We start from the raw sequence: 15,752 nt of genomic DNA, 5'->3' as shown, positions 1-15,752 counted from the left end.
CAATGAAATGCTTTAGGGACTGAGTTATAACTTTTAGGACTTCATCAGATTTATAGAGTAAAAGTTTACTATTGCTATCCAATGGGTTTTTGAAATTACTGCAAATCACTGCAAAATCTGGAGGTAATGGATCTGTGTCAGTGTATGATAATACACCACTGTCACTGTTACACTTGTTGTGTGGACAGTTTGCCTTGAGGATGGGAGGCAATTTATCGTGAAGTGAAAGGAGTATTTGCCATCCTATGCTAATGAAGACATCATTTATTCCAGAGTACTTCATTTTTTTCTTCTTCTACTCCACCCCTTCGCCATCCATCAATCATCTAAGGCATGAGGTATTATCTTTGTGGAACATTTTATATTCAGTCTCCCTTTGGATGGGCGGACGCACACACACACACACACACACACACACACACACACACACACACACACACACACACACACACACACACACACACACACGCACACACACACACACACACACACACAGAGTCATTTTTGTTAAATCTAAAAAATCAAATCTGGTCTAGCAAAGGTTGAATAATTGATGTGTTATGTTAAAAAAGGAATGAAATAATCATAGCCTGTTGGATGTTGGAGGAACATCAAACCCAGAGTTGGAGCTTAGCAGACTGGGCTGAGCAGGGTAGGGGCCTTATGTATTTGGGACGGCTGCCCTGTGAAATAATAATGAATAGCAAAGAGTTACTGGATAAGGAGATTTTTGTTCTGTACTGTACCTGACACTTTGTGCATGCCCACCCGTGCTTTTTACAGCATGACCAGGGTACATCTATCCTGCATTAATAAGGCAATGGTTTTTCTGAAAATAGTTTGCTTTGGTGGTCTGGGGAAACATTCCAGCAGGCCTGCATATAAGTGGATAAATGGCTACAGTAGAAAATGACACAAGATTCACAAGAAGTGCTGACCTAACGGGAAGATATTGATGCCATTCCTGGAGCAGTGCATCTCTGGGATGCAGCAGCAACTTAGCAAGCAAGTGGGGCTTTGGTAACAGCAAACTGTGACATTTTGCTTATCAAGGGGAAAGGGATAGTTCTGATTATTTGATGTAGGGTTGTCTGAGATACTTATCAATAGTCAGAGTATTACCTACAGTAGATGCTAGTCAGCAAACCTCCAGTTTTGAGAAGCAGAGAGGAGTATCAGCATGGAAGCTAAGCAATGTACTGCTGTTGAAGGGGACAGCAACAAAGTGTATTTCAGGCACTTGAATTGTCCACCTAAAAATATCAGTATCAGTTCAAGTGTACTCTATATTTAGAATAGTTTCACTGTTTTACTTGGCAGTTAGACAGCCTTTTTTAATAAAAAAAAAACGCTGTTATATAAACTAAATATCACTTTCTCAAAACCAACCAAACTCCATAAGCAAAGTTAGTAATTTTTCCTTGCAGAACATAGGAACTGCTTTTCTACCACTGTCTCAATCTTATATCTTGTGCTAATGTGTGACTTCAGTGAACCCAAACAATCCTTTCATAACACCAAAGTCACACAATAACACAAACAAATGGACCAAGGCAGTGGTACACCAGCAACTCCTGTGCATTGGGAGGTAAAAATACTGATTTTGCCTATGGAAATTTGGTTGTTTTGGAGAGAGAAATGTTTGGCCTATATACACTGTTTCCCAACACAAAAAATTTCTCACAGCACGGTAAAGCAGTAAAAATACTCTAAATAAAGCGTACATGTAAACTGATATTGATTTTTTTAGGTGGATCTTTTTGAACTCACTAAAATACCTTATTTTATTACTTAGCTTCTGTGCTGGTACTCCTGTCAGCTTTACAAACTGGGGGTGTTCCAACTGGCATTTACTGTAGGTAATAACTATTGATAAGAACCTCATACAACCCTACATCAATTAATCTGAACTATCCCTTTAATTCAAGTTTGAAACAGATGTTAGTCTGATGAAATGATGATAATCTAATAAAATGAAATCAACATGAAGAACTCCTTATGAGAATTTACTTTTTTTTATTTTTACATTCACCAAAGAGATGAATAATAAGATTGTTGTCCTTGTTATTATCTGCTTAGAAAGAGCCTCTCATCATCAGACCACTACAGACTAATAAGTATGCATAGTGTTCAGTTACACACACACTTGACTTGGGGGCTGTTTTATAATAAACTATCAACATTCAGCTTTACTGTGCTATAAGCATCTGAAATGGAGTAATATCTGCTTGTTTGCCACGGTAGACAAGTGGGCCTCATTTTCATGCCTATGAAAGTTACCCATGAATATATACATACTGTATATCTCTTATATGCACACCCAAATACACAAATACACACACACACACTCAGACAAAACACCATGCATCATCGCTTCAAATGAAACTGTTTTTATGTTTAGAACCACCTTTAAAGATTGTCCCCATTTGAGATGCAACAACAGTGCATGATGAATACATTCATTCCAAACTCCAGTGAGAGCTGTGCAGCCGTGCATCTCTGACCGATATCTTTCTGTGATGGTGTGAAGGCTGCGCGATATAGATTTTCCCATTCAGCGGCAGAGGGATATAAATGTTTATTATTATTACTGTTTCGGTTTCCCGTTTGCCATCTGCGTTTTTGCCCACCAGCTCCAATTTGTGTTTAACGAATGATCTCAGGGAATGAGATGCGGTGGGGTCAAGAGGTGCATTTGCTCTCTTTTTCACTGTGGGGCATGGAATTAGGATTTTATAGATACTTAGAGATACTGTACATACAAATAAAGGACACAGTGTGGCCTACATAATGAGATGCTGGAAAGAGATTGACGGAGGGTGATACACAAAAAAGTCTCCTGTAAACTGAGTTCTTTTAAAAGAAACAGGCTGATGTTTTTTAGAATGAAAAATACCATTTTGACAAGAATCTTATGAACCTGATGAAAATGTGAAATATATTGTCTTATTCAGTAAAAGATAACATATGGTCAGCATCAGTAGCAGACTCAGGCCATCTGAGGGGCAGAGGCAAAAAAATAAGAATGGCACCAGCATGCCAAAAGTCATGAATCAGTCATGGTGAAATATTACTAATCCCTGGTTATAATAAAAACAAATTATTATGTGAATAAAAGTATAACAACTACTACACCAATGTGATAATAACACACAGGGAACTATTATTTATTTAACCATTTAGAGGCACATAAATGCCATTTAATGTAGGACAGCCCAAATGCACTGCATCACATCTTCTCTACTGGAAGGGCACCTTATCATGTTGTCTTGGACACTGGGCCACTCTAAAGGGCACATTATCATGTTTTGTCCACTGGAAAGGCACCCCCAAGGGCGCCTTATCATTTTTTCTTAGACATTGGGCTACCCTAAAGGGCACTTTATCATGTTTTGTCCACTGAAAAGATAACTTAGAGGACACTCCATCATGTTCTGGCTACTGGAAGTGCACCCTAGAGGGTACCTTACCATGTTGTTTTAGACACTGGGTCACCTTGGAAGTAACTTTATCATGATTATCTACCATGTGGGCACCATAGAGAGCATTTTATTATGTTTTGTCCACTGGAATGGCACCCCAAAGGGCATTTTACCATCATGTCTTAGACACTGGGCCACCCTAGAGGACATGTTTTATCTACCACAGGGGCATCCAAGAGGGCATTTTTTTCAGCATATTTCAAACATAGGTCACATCCCTTGTCCACTAGTGGTCAGCATGCATCAAGCTTTACTTAATCTAGAAAAACTCTGGATGGATGGGTTAGGGTTAAAACACTTGCAAATGTTGGCATCTTATCTTTGGTCCCTCCTTTACTTTATCCATTAAAACCCTGCCCTCCATCACATTTCTGAGCCCTCTGACTTGAAATAGTGTTCGACTCAGGGGGGGCTTATTTTATTAATTCACTGTTTCCTCTGTTACAGGCCTACTTCTCTGTAGTCCACATTGCAAGAAGACCACCTCACAGGGATTTTCCCCTTCACCAGGTAACCACAAAGGAAGAAAAGAAGCACATTATCCACATGTACAACATACCCCCCAACACACACACACACACACACACACACACACACACACACACACACACACACACACACACACACACTTTTCGGTGCTATACAATGCTGACCACCAGCACAGCAGGAAACACACATGCACCCACACACACACTGCATATTATCTTTATGAGGTGTTATACACCAGTGACCACCAACACAGGGTCTCAGTGTTCTCTAATCCACACTCAGGCTGAATAGGCCACTCCTTGCAATGGAGGGATTACACTGTCGGATTAATGGGACTTTTAATTTGAGTCATTGTAAGTGCCCTATACAATAAGAATAGGAGCAGGAAAGAATACCACTGCCCCTATATGATATTGTTAAATGTGTTACTACTGTACTGTAAATTTCATCTACTGCATTTACTGCAATGGCACCCACACTTTGCATGTGTATATACCGCTCCTATTTATACAGAAGTTTTAAAATACTGTGCAACTTACCTCTGTTTCTATTAAAACTACTGCAGCTGCTAATATAGCCACCACTACATCATCTGATACTACCACTACGTTTACTACTTTTATTACTGTTGTTGCTATAGGGCTTGGGAAGTGTTGCCATGTATCTGTACTGAAACAAAACAAACAAAAAGAGCAGAAGGAAAGTTACCTTATTACATGCCAAGATAAAATGTTCATGATTAGAGTCTGATGTCTCCTGCAAGTAAATGTGAATTTTTAAGTAACTGATATCAAATAAATGAATAAAAAAGGCAAAATTAATCAATAGTAAGTTTAATGGACACTACAACTCATAAACATTTCCAATTTGGGCAAACATTCCACATCACTTTTCCTTTAAAGGTCAATTGTGTTAGATTTATAGGAATCTATTTACAGAATTTAGCAGAAATAGAATATAATATTCATTTTTCATTAGAGCATAATCACCTGAAATTACGAGTTTTGTTACCTGCAAAATTAGCCCTTTATGTCACCTTTATATATTTTACCACAGACACGCCATGTTTCTAGAGTAGCCCAGAGTGGACAAACCACTTATATTTATTTATATATTATATATATTAGATTATTCATTAGTAAAAGATTTGTGACATTAAACAAGAAAACAAACCAAAAAAAAAGAAAAAAAAGAAACACCATTAAGTTTTTCCATTAAGACCAACCAGTGGAGGGTGAGACGAGGTGGTTGCAATCTGCAAGCTCACTGCTAGATGTCACTAAATCTTAGATATTGGTCTTTCAAAACCAAATATGTAGTTATACTGTATATTGTACATGTACACACAAACAAATGAAGGAACTCCAATCATACATAATTTGATGCTTACCTAACAAGGCCAAGATGGAGAGAGAAAGAGCAGGGAAGAGACAAAGCCAACAGACAGGCAGAAAAAAAAAAAAAAAAAAAAACTGGCCCAAAGACCTTGAGCAGGAGTGAAGAAAGCTGGATAAATGGTTAGATGATTGGATATAGAGAGGGAGTGGAAAGGAGAGCTGTTTACCATTTCTGAAGGCAACAATAAAATCATGGATTTAAGTATAAACAAGGGTAAACAAAGGCAGTCTTACAGAACAACATTGTATTTTTCTTTGAGTCATTCTTTTCTGCTTCTTGTCTCTTTCTTCTCTTACTGTATCATAACAGAAACCTGCAGCTGTTTTGATTACTTTGCCTCTTTATGTTGGAAAGTATAGGAGAAATTGTAAGTAAGTTGTAAGTACAGAGAAAAATAAATATGTCTGCTAATTAAATCAAGTTGGATTAATAGTGTTTTGCACAAGGTCAGAGTGCTGCATTATGACTTCATCTCCCCGGGAAAGCGAGTATAGCAACCAAACCCTTAAACCTCAGTGGTTGTTGATCCATTTTACTTATTAAAACCACACTATTGAACTTGCCTTTCAAACTGGAAAAGCTTTCTGAATCTGCTGATTGGAATTTAAATCAATCCCTTTCCTTAAAATTAAAATGTGAAACTTGACAGACGTCACACTAACAAAGAGAAACCTGAGCAATGATCTTTTTACCCCTATGTGTCTTATGCAGAGATTATTTGAATTCCACCACTGACATAAAAAGATGACACCTGCATCATTCTGCTTTTGGCTCTACTACAACCTCATTTTGCCCAAATAGAAAATCACTGCTGAATGCAAGTTACATGAATTCACCAGATGCTCACAAAATATATCCAAAACTTGTGCAGGCATATTTGGAACTGTGAAAAGGTTTCTTCGCCTTATCTTTAAGTTTGTCTATTTGTCAACTAGTGCACTTGTATGACATTTTTACACAATTCAATGTCACCATTTCCAAAGGAAAGGAAGTTTGATTGTAAACTGAGTTACTGCTTCCAAAGGCACACTTGTGAATAACAACTTCAACCACTGTAATTATTGCATAACACAGACTTAACGTCGGGTAAAATAATTAGGTAAATAGAACTCTTGGAAACTATAAATGTTAGACTTTTGAATACTTTTTTTTCTTGACACTCCACTGACTTGTAAGGCTATCATTACTTATTTGATGTCTGTTTTGTTTTTTGTTTTTTTTTGTTTTTTTTAAATTATGCTTGTAGTTGCCTTGTTGACAGCTACCAGACTCACAGAAAGCAATTACCATCAGCCCATTGAAAGAGCCATTTACATTTTTTATTCTGGTCTCTTTGTATACACTGTATGCATCATTCTATGCTAATATTATTATCATACAAAATACTGGATACTACACAGATTTATGAGGCAGTGATGAGGAATGTCTTATAATGGAAAAATAAGTGCACATTTGGCACTTGATTGACATAACATAACTGTAGTTAGTGAATATTTGTTGCATATTAATGAAGGATTGCTGATACAATGCAATGAAATCAACATTGTTATTTTTCAAGCTGCACTTTGAAATTCCTGACCTTGTTTTCATGTCAGTGATGCATAATATGGTTATACAAAGATGAACACACTGAACATAACTCTTAAGCAGTCAGCATAATTTGAGCAACTTTGATAGAAAGCATAATGACAGTTTATTCCACAGGTTAAGAATTTATTGTGTTGGTTTGTGCTGTGATGTGTTATGATGCCAGTGAATAGCAGTGAAGAACAGTGTTCATAATTTAGTACTTCATGTAGTATTGATGTTTGTAATTGTGCTGCACACCTGAGGGTTTGTGTGCATTTTGAATATCTTTCTCCTCTCATGTTTCTTGTATGTCTGACTATGCTATTTGCTAGGGTTCTCTATGTTGAGCAGAAAACCAAGTTTTGAAGATACTTAAAAGATGTTGCTGGGAGACCTGTAAAAGCTACATGCATGCAATGCAAGCAGAATGCTAGCTGACTGGATAGCCAACAATTGATGAGGATTGACAAGCTACTTAACTGCATTTTGCTAACATTAGCTAACTTATTGCCTAATGAAATGACAAGCAGAGTGCTGTTTGCTTCTGCATATTTATGTATATCCTGCGTAAGCTATAGAAGCTAGGAAGGGACTTGTAATGTCCACTTGTGGTCCAGTTTGTGTAGTTTAAAACACTTAATTACTCACGGCCATTAATTATAACTATGATGGAGAAGAGAGAGGCAGCAGAGAGGAGGGAAGGATGGAAATGTGTGTGAAGTGCTGACTGAAATAAAACCTTTTGATAAGAAATCCCAATGTTTCTGTACAGTTCTGTGGTTTATACACTGCAGACTAGAATATCTGTCTGTGTATCTGTCAGACAGATGCACATCTCCTCCATGATCTGTCACTGTGCTAAATTATTGTAAACCATGATGAACTGTCCAGATGCTGTATCTCTCCATATATCCAAGCTTTTAGAGTGTTTTGGCCTACAAGGATTTTGCATCATTTTGATATAAAAATACAAAGAAATTGATTTTTGTATTTTACTGACCTAGCTGGACAATATGACTTTTCATTTCTTCCCAACTTTAAAATGTGACCATATATGTGTTGTTATTACAGGTCCCCCAGCGACATCTTTAAACCATCTTTAAAATTTGGTTTTGTTTTCTACATAGACAAGCTTACATAAATAGGAAAGTTGACCCAAACACATGTGGGTCTATGTGAGAAAAAAAACGCATATAGACCAATTCATCTTTAGGCAGAATGCAGAAAGAAAATGAATGAATGAAGTTGAAGATTAAATATTTCTCACCCTGACATCTCACTAGCCTTCCCCTTGTTGAAACGATAAACCTTAACATTGTTGGTAAACTGGAATGTCTTTACTCAAATTGGAACTATTTTTAGATTTTTTTTCATGCAGCCTAAAACAAAGATGAATTGCAAGAAAATGTCACGTGAGCAGAAAAATGGGCTGACAGAGCCCATTTTCATGTTGAGATGTACATTTGAATGCGGCTGCTAAAAATTGTAATTTTTTAAGCACTAAATTGGGACATGCCTCAAAATGGGCAAATTGGGACATCCTCGACGATATGGAGATGCTTTTGGCAAGGAAAATGGCACGGCTCATATATTATGCTAAAAAAATACACATGTGAAAGAAAAGTCTGACGCTGTAAGCAGGAAATTGGGGGTAAATTGGCACATCCTCGCAGCTTTACATTAATTGTGCTCGTGCTATTGTCGGGCCGTTGCGGGGTGACAGACAGATGGGAGAGGGCTGACACATGTTTTCGGAGGAGTTTAATATTCAATTGCTCCTCATGTGTGAATACAGACACCTGGGGTAATCAACTGGCTGTGTGTGCACGGTGTGAGTGGCGTGCAACGCTGTATTTACCCATAAGCCTCTCTGTCCCTGCCTGTCTTGTTGTCAGGGTCTCTCCCTTGCTCTCTGGTGTCATGTTTGCTGACTGGTTAAGAATCATCCCGGTGGAAAAAATAAACACTGTTGCTACATTTTGATAAAAAAAAGAGGTTTAAATTATGGAGACAAGATATTTATTTCTGTTTGAGCTTCTGGTACGGCTGATCTCCACGCTATTAAAAATTCATTTGTTGGTAATACCCTCCCACTCGTCCTTCTCCTGTCTCCCTCCGCTCTTTTTCTCAATGGTATCTCTGTCTCTGTCTCTTTGTGTCAGTTCACTTCATTTTACTGGCATGGGGTATGATTCACTATCTCTATCTCTCTTTGTTTGGTTTGTCTCTCCTTTCATTCTATGTCTCCGTCCCTCTCTCGCGCTCTTCTCTCTTCAAAAAATCTGGCATGGAATCGAGACAGGAGAGCGCCTGCTGTTTTTTCTGACACACTCTTCCTTTCTTAAATCAAAACCAACTGAGGCGAAATCAGGTTATTACCTCAGCTGTGTTTCTTCTCTCTCCCTCTCACCCATTTTTCCATTTTTGCTCAAGGTCTATGAAATTCTACACTTTGAAAAGAAACAAGAGGGCAGCCGGTCAGTCAGAAGAACGGGTGCGAGCTGGATTTGACAGGGGATTGCTGCATAAATCAAGCAGAAAAAAAATAAATTCTGAAGTGCAAGATGGACGTCTGACAGGGTTTTTGCGAGTGTGTGTGTGTGTGTGTGTTTGTGTGTGTACGCTCATCATGTGGGGTGGTGCTGAACGTCTGGCCTGGTTTGTTGTGGTCAGCCTTTCATCTGAGGAGAGAAATAAGCATCGACCACATCGTTTGTCTGTATGTGATCTTAAAAAGAGGGAGCTGCATACAGTCTGCAAATGAAACAACTTGTGCACCATAGGGTCGAGTCATGGATGGAGGGAATAGATGGAGAAGTGCACCGGGAGGGAATGAGGGAGGATAAGATGAGAAATCTTGTATAAATAAACCCAAATAACCTCAAATAACTTCTCTCAGAGAGAGTGATGCAGAGGAAGAGAGGGATGATGAAAGATGTAGTGGTAAATATAGGGCCTAACTTTCTGCAAAGGTGAGAGGGCTGGATTGAGGGATGGAAAGAAAGAGAAAAGTGGTGATTTTTATAGATGGAGCACTTCAGAAAGTCTGCTCTGAAATGATAGATGGATGGATGGATAGACGGGGATGGAAGAAGTTATAATAAATAGGGCAGGCTAAAGAGTTGAAGGAGAGTACTGCAAAAAAGCAAGGACGGTCAGTAAACAGCATGGCAGAGAGTCAAGCAGACATAAACAACAAGCGCTGCTAAAGACGGATGATAAAGATGGTGGAATGGCTGTATCAGTGATGGACGATCAGCGATGATGATGGATGAATGAAAGATTGGAAGAGAAGAGAGGGAGGGAGAGTTGTAAACAAGTCTGAATAACGTCATAACGGAGGCAAATCCACAGGAGGAAGGATGGATGGTAGGTTGTTATGCAGAAGATAAAAGAAAGTCAGAATAAAGTAACCTTCTTGTGCAACCTTGAGGAGGGAGAGAAAGGTAGAGGAAAAGTGAAAGATTGACAGAGAAATAAGGTAACAGCCCTCAGTGAGTTTGGATAATGGGAATCAGGAAAGTGAATGGTAGGAGGGAGGTCATTGGAGGCAGAATAAAGAAGTGATAATGACGAAACTGAGTTTGCAACGACACTATAAAGGATGTAATCGAAAAAGATCAGTGTAGATTGACCACGTTTTTCAAAAATGCAAAAAGAAGTCATACATAGATATATATGATAAAATAAAATCTTTTCAAAAAGGCTACTACACACTCTCAGAAGTAAGGGTTCCACAAGGGATTGCCCTGAAGGGCTGTGGTTCTACCTGGAACCATTCGCTTCTGAAGAACCCTTTGTTGAAGACAGGGTTCCTCAAGGGTTCTTTGTAAGATTAAGGGTTCCATTAAGAACCCCTTTCATGCAAAGAACCTTTTTTGGAAGGATCAGATTTTTTAAATTCTTGAAGAACTCTTTCATCAAGGGATCTTTGCAGCATAATATAAAGGGTTCTTGCAAGTGGCATCTGACTGGGTTGAGGATAAAACTCTGGTAGAACCTCCTAGGTTGCTGCTAGATGAAATCCTTCATATTAAAGGGTTCTCAGAAGAACCCACAAGTGGACTCAAGACCGTAAAACCCCCTGGATGGGTTATTGATGAAACCCTTGGGATATAAAAAAGGCTTGTGGTAGAACCCCTACAAGGAACCAAAAAATGGTTCTCCTGTGGTGACAAGCCGAAGAACCCCTTATGGTTCTAGCTAGCACCTTTATTTCTAAGAGTGTATGTCAAGACCATGAAACTCTTTGTGTCTTTCTTTTGGAAAAAGTTGCTCCTTGAAAGTAAATATGGTAATCATTTGGAGCTGCAGCAGAGATGTCAGTGTGTTTACAAGTGTGTGTTTCTGTGTTTAACTGCGTTTGTTTGTCTTTTTGTGTTGCTGCAAGGCCCATGTGACGAGGTCAGGCTGGCACTTTTGTGTTCCTTTGCCCTGCCAGCGACAGCTCCACGACATTATCACAAGACTTGCAGTCCTAATGAACACACTTGACCACTTGTCCACAGCAAAGCCAAGAAAAGAAAGCAAAGCAGTGCAAAAGTAAAATGTTTAACACTAGACTGAAATAGCCTTCATTTTAAACCATAGCCCAACAGACAAATCTTTGCAAAACAGATTATTTTCCACTAAAATGTGACTATGATTTATTCAGCTGAGATATATTTGGAGCCTAGCCCTGCATACTATAGGGAAGTTCCTTTCCAGTCCAATTCACCTGATATGTCTTTGAACTGCAGGAAACTGGAACGCCTGGTTGAAGCTACACAAACATATGAAAAAAAAGCAAACTCCAAAAAAGCCCCAGTTGACCCTGCTCAGGATCAAACCCATGACAGTTTTGCTTTGAAGACACCGTGCTAATCACCGACCCACTGTGCCACCTCTATTATTTCACTCATAGGATAATATGTGATAATGGTTTAACAGTGTTTTTTCTCAGGTATTGATAAAAAGTCACGTTTAAAGGACCAGTGTGTAGGATGCAGTGGCATCTAGCAGTGGGTGTGCAAAATGCAAACACCTCATCTCACTCTCTCCAATTTTATATTCAGTTTCTGCCATATTCTACCAATAGATCACCCTAAATCTTTAACTGAGGTTCCAACAAGCAGCAACCTTCAAGACTAAAAAAGAAGCCAGTGCCAAAAACTGCAGTTCTTTAAATGGCCACTTGAGGCTGGCCTTGAAAGTGAGTTAATTCCCATAGTAGAAATAAACATATTTACAGCCTGGTACTAAATAAGTTTTTGGTTAGTCTATACAGCTAATTTTTCCATTTATGGTGACTGCATGGGGACTGATTTTTTATATAACTATAACTAAAGCTGTGTAGAAAATAATAGTAATACTTAAAGTTATGCATAATTCAGGGTGTGCCAGCTTTGAGATGCTTTCACAGATGGCTAGCTGCTCAGTAGCTGCTTTATGTGGCCACCCACACTCCACCTCTTTGTCTATTTCTGGATTAGCCGGGAGTTACCTGAGTTAGGCACTATTTATTATACAGTCTATGGGTTCCAAAAGCTCATTTCATTAGACTGCAGCGTACTGTGTCCTGTGGTTATAAGATGTATTCAGCTCAGTTAGAATCAAATACATATTCCACACTGTTTAATTGCCATCCTTTGCTGATGTTACAGCAATGCTCCAACCTTGAAACAACCCTGCTGAACTCTATTTTTTAAACTGTATATTAGTATTTGTTTTACATATGTGCTTTAAAACCTGAACAAATCTTCATCTTGGATTGATGAATGAAATGAATTCATAACTTTTCCAAACGACCTCCATTCCCCAAGTGGTGTGGGACTAAACAAGGCTCTGCTGTATTCCATCCCAGCAACCCATCCTCTCTCACCTGTGCAAATTACTGCGTGCAAACAGACTGGATCGCACTAGCTTCATGTGGTTAGCCACTTCCCTAGCTGGGACAGGGTCTACTCAGGAGAAATAAGCCATTTCCTGCTCACTGAGGGAAAGATATGCTCAACTGTAACCTACTGTAATTCTTTACAGGCAGTGGGTGGAGCTGATCCTTTCAGAGAATGTACAGTACAGTACTTGACAGGAAACATGTTCAGTAATCTAAAGTCCCCTAAACACTTGTTTTCACTTCTTTCATTTCTTTAAAAGATGCAAACTGTATACTTTTTACATGATAAAACATTACATCTCTTTAATTAAAAACATCTGGGTATGCTTATTCTACTAGCTGCAATAATTTCAATTTTCAAATATTTCCAGATGTGGAAAGATGAAGTAGGGTTTGTGGTACTGCGCATATGACATTTATGCACATAATTTAATTTGGTAATCTTGTGGCACATTTAGAGTCATGTAATTATAGACATGACACACTCAGCTTAAAGTGATATTCAACTCCACTCAGACATTTTTATTTTCTTTGTGTTAGTTAGGAAACTTCATGTCTTGCAAATATGTAACTGTCAGTGCTGAATGCAGATCTGATCTAGAACGGTTCTCAACCTCAAAGGTGGTCACAAGAAGTTCTGGGGGTCACCACATGATAGTGGAGAATAAAATTAAAGGTAATGTGGAAAACAGCATGGAATGAGAGTCAGGAAGCAGTTCTCAGTGACATCAGCATCTTAAACACATTCAACAGAAGGAACTAGTACTCGAACATATGCAATACAGCTGGCCTCGAGAAATGTTAACAGCCACCTCACTAATGGTTAAAATTATAAACCACTCACAAAAATGACAATTACCAACACAAACCAACATGTTCTGAACAGACACAAAAACTAACAAAAACCAGCAATTGCAGTTCTAACATAAAATAGCAAACTTTACAAATTAGGGCTGTATTTTTGACTGGAGTGTGGTTTTTACATTTCACTGCCTGTATCAGTGATATAATGTGAGTTTGGTTACTATCATGTATTATACAGCAGGTCCTGTACAGTCTTGTGATAGTGCATCATGAACACTAACCTGATTTTTCTGGGGGTTCATGACTTGAAAATGCTGAAAACCACTGATCTTGAAGATTTTTTTTATATAAAATGGAACTACTGGTAGAAGTATAGCATCAGTCCATATTTTAGCACATTTGTTGGATTTCTAAAAGGGATGCATCGATACCAAGAACAACATTATAAATCATAAAACTACACTGATACCACTTTACGAAAATAGTCACTTCAGCACAAGCAATTTGATGAAACATCTGAAGAACCAACATGACTCAGACTTAAGGAGTGTGCTGATGCTTACCTTTTTTTTCCTGTTTCCACCGTTGTTATCAGTGAGAGCCTTGTTGTTCTTAACATCATCCACTAATGACTGCTGCGACATGCTGTAAAGTACGATCCAACTTAAACTGCTGGGGGAAAAAAAAGCTTTGGCCTGCGTCTCTCTTTGGCAAGTGTAAATAAAACTGTCCAACCTTCCAACTAAAACTGAAACAAACTCACAAAGGTGTTGAGTACCTCGGCTAATTAATCCAAAGATGAAGGAGAAAAAACACAGCTGTCACCAGTCTGTAACCCTCTTTTCTTGGTTGTTAGTATTTTCCAGTTCTCCTGGCTGTAGGTATCACACAGCCTACAACTTCACTTGGTATAGTCTTCTACGTTCTCCTGTTAATCTTCATCAAAACAGCATAACAGTACAGTACACCCAACTTCACTCTGTCGGGTTCATAGCGAGGTAAACACTATGGCACCATACTCATACCTGTCACTCCTAAGCAATGGCAGGTAGTAATTAGCTCTTAGGCAAGGCAGACATGAAACAGCATCTTAACTACTACACATGTAAATGTATAATTAAAATAACAGTTAAAGTGCTATAAATGATAATGAAATAATTATTGTGTGTAACATCATATGTAACAGTAAACTTAATTATGCGAATTCATAATAATGCTGTGGATTTTTTCCCACTGAGATATATAATGTATACAGTAAACTCCAAAGCTTAATAAGGAACTAGCAGTGGGAAATAGCAACAACAATTTGTTACATTAAGAAAGTGAAGACAGCTGATGACAATAAATGTTTTTAGAGTAAGAACTGTAATGGAATTATTAGGTACTTGTGTCTGTACTCAGTAAAGTAAGTGCTTGTACTTGGTTGAAAAAAGTGGTATTGGTGCATCCCTATAGTCTCTAAGATAAAATATATGAAACGTGTGCACTCATCCAGCCTCTTCTTCTGATCCTTAGGATCTAAACAAAAATCTGGAAACAGTCTGACTAAAGAAGCTGCTTTACTTGAAGTTATGAAAAATCCTCTTTCAGCAGTAGATGTAAGTGAATACATCTATGGCTCTTCTGTTCATTTATCGGGCTGATCATCTCTGAGATTTTGTGAGAGAAGACACTATTCTTAATTGGTTTATATCATATCTCTGAAAAACACATAGTGCACTAGGACTTTGTCACATAATTTGATGTCTTTTTAATGAATGATAAACTCGGGCAAAATCCTGAATGCTACTGATGTCATCTAATCTCCGTGACAGCTCATTTTGGAGGCTGCTGATCTCCTACAGTGATATGCATGTTGCACAGTGTAAATGTTCAATCAGGCAAGTTAAAAATATACAGATATGGAGTTTTAAAAATATATGCTCAAGGTTTTTTTGTATTTTTTTTTACAATAATATAGTAAGTATTGCATTAATTATACACAAATAATCAAATATGTACCATCCGGATAAATATTAGAAGCAGTATCAACATTTAAAGTGTATGAGTTAGTAAGACCATAAATTCACAATGAGCTTGAGCTACAAGATGATGTGAATGTGTTAGTGCTTTGGATGGATCATTTATAAATCCTA

At 38.2% G+C, this 15,752-nt stretch overlaps 1 long non-coding RNA gene across 7 annotated transcripts in view; it reads left to right on the top strand.

Moving 5' to 3' along the window:
- LOC146321224 (uncharacterized) overlaps positions 1–15,752 on the top strand; it is a 138,994-nt gene that overhangs the window by 106,314 nt on the left and 16,928 nt on the right. For all 7 annotated transcript variants that reach the window (XR_014771386.1, XR_014771388.1, XR_014771392.1 and 4 more), the window contains one exon: positions 3,930–3,992. This is a non-coding gene — a long non-coding RNA (uncharacterized LOC146321224). The remainder of the gene's footprint in view (positions 1–3,929; positions 3,993–15,752) is intronic.

This window comes from Lutjanus erythropterus, chromosome 9 (assembly GCF_056507025.1).
Source record: "Lutjanus erythropterus isolate fLutEry1 chromosome 9, fLutEry1.hap2, whole genome shotgun sequence".
NCBI classification, from domain to species: Eukaryota; Metazoa; Chordata; class Actinopteri; order Lutjaniformes; family Lutjanidae; genus Lutjanus; species Lutjanus erythropterus.
The sequence above is the reverse complement of the archived record's forward strand: the minus strand, read 5'-3'. Positions and strand labels throughout refer to the sequence as shown.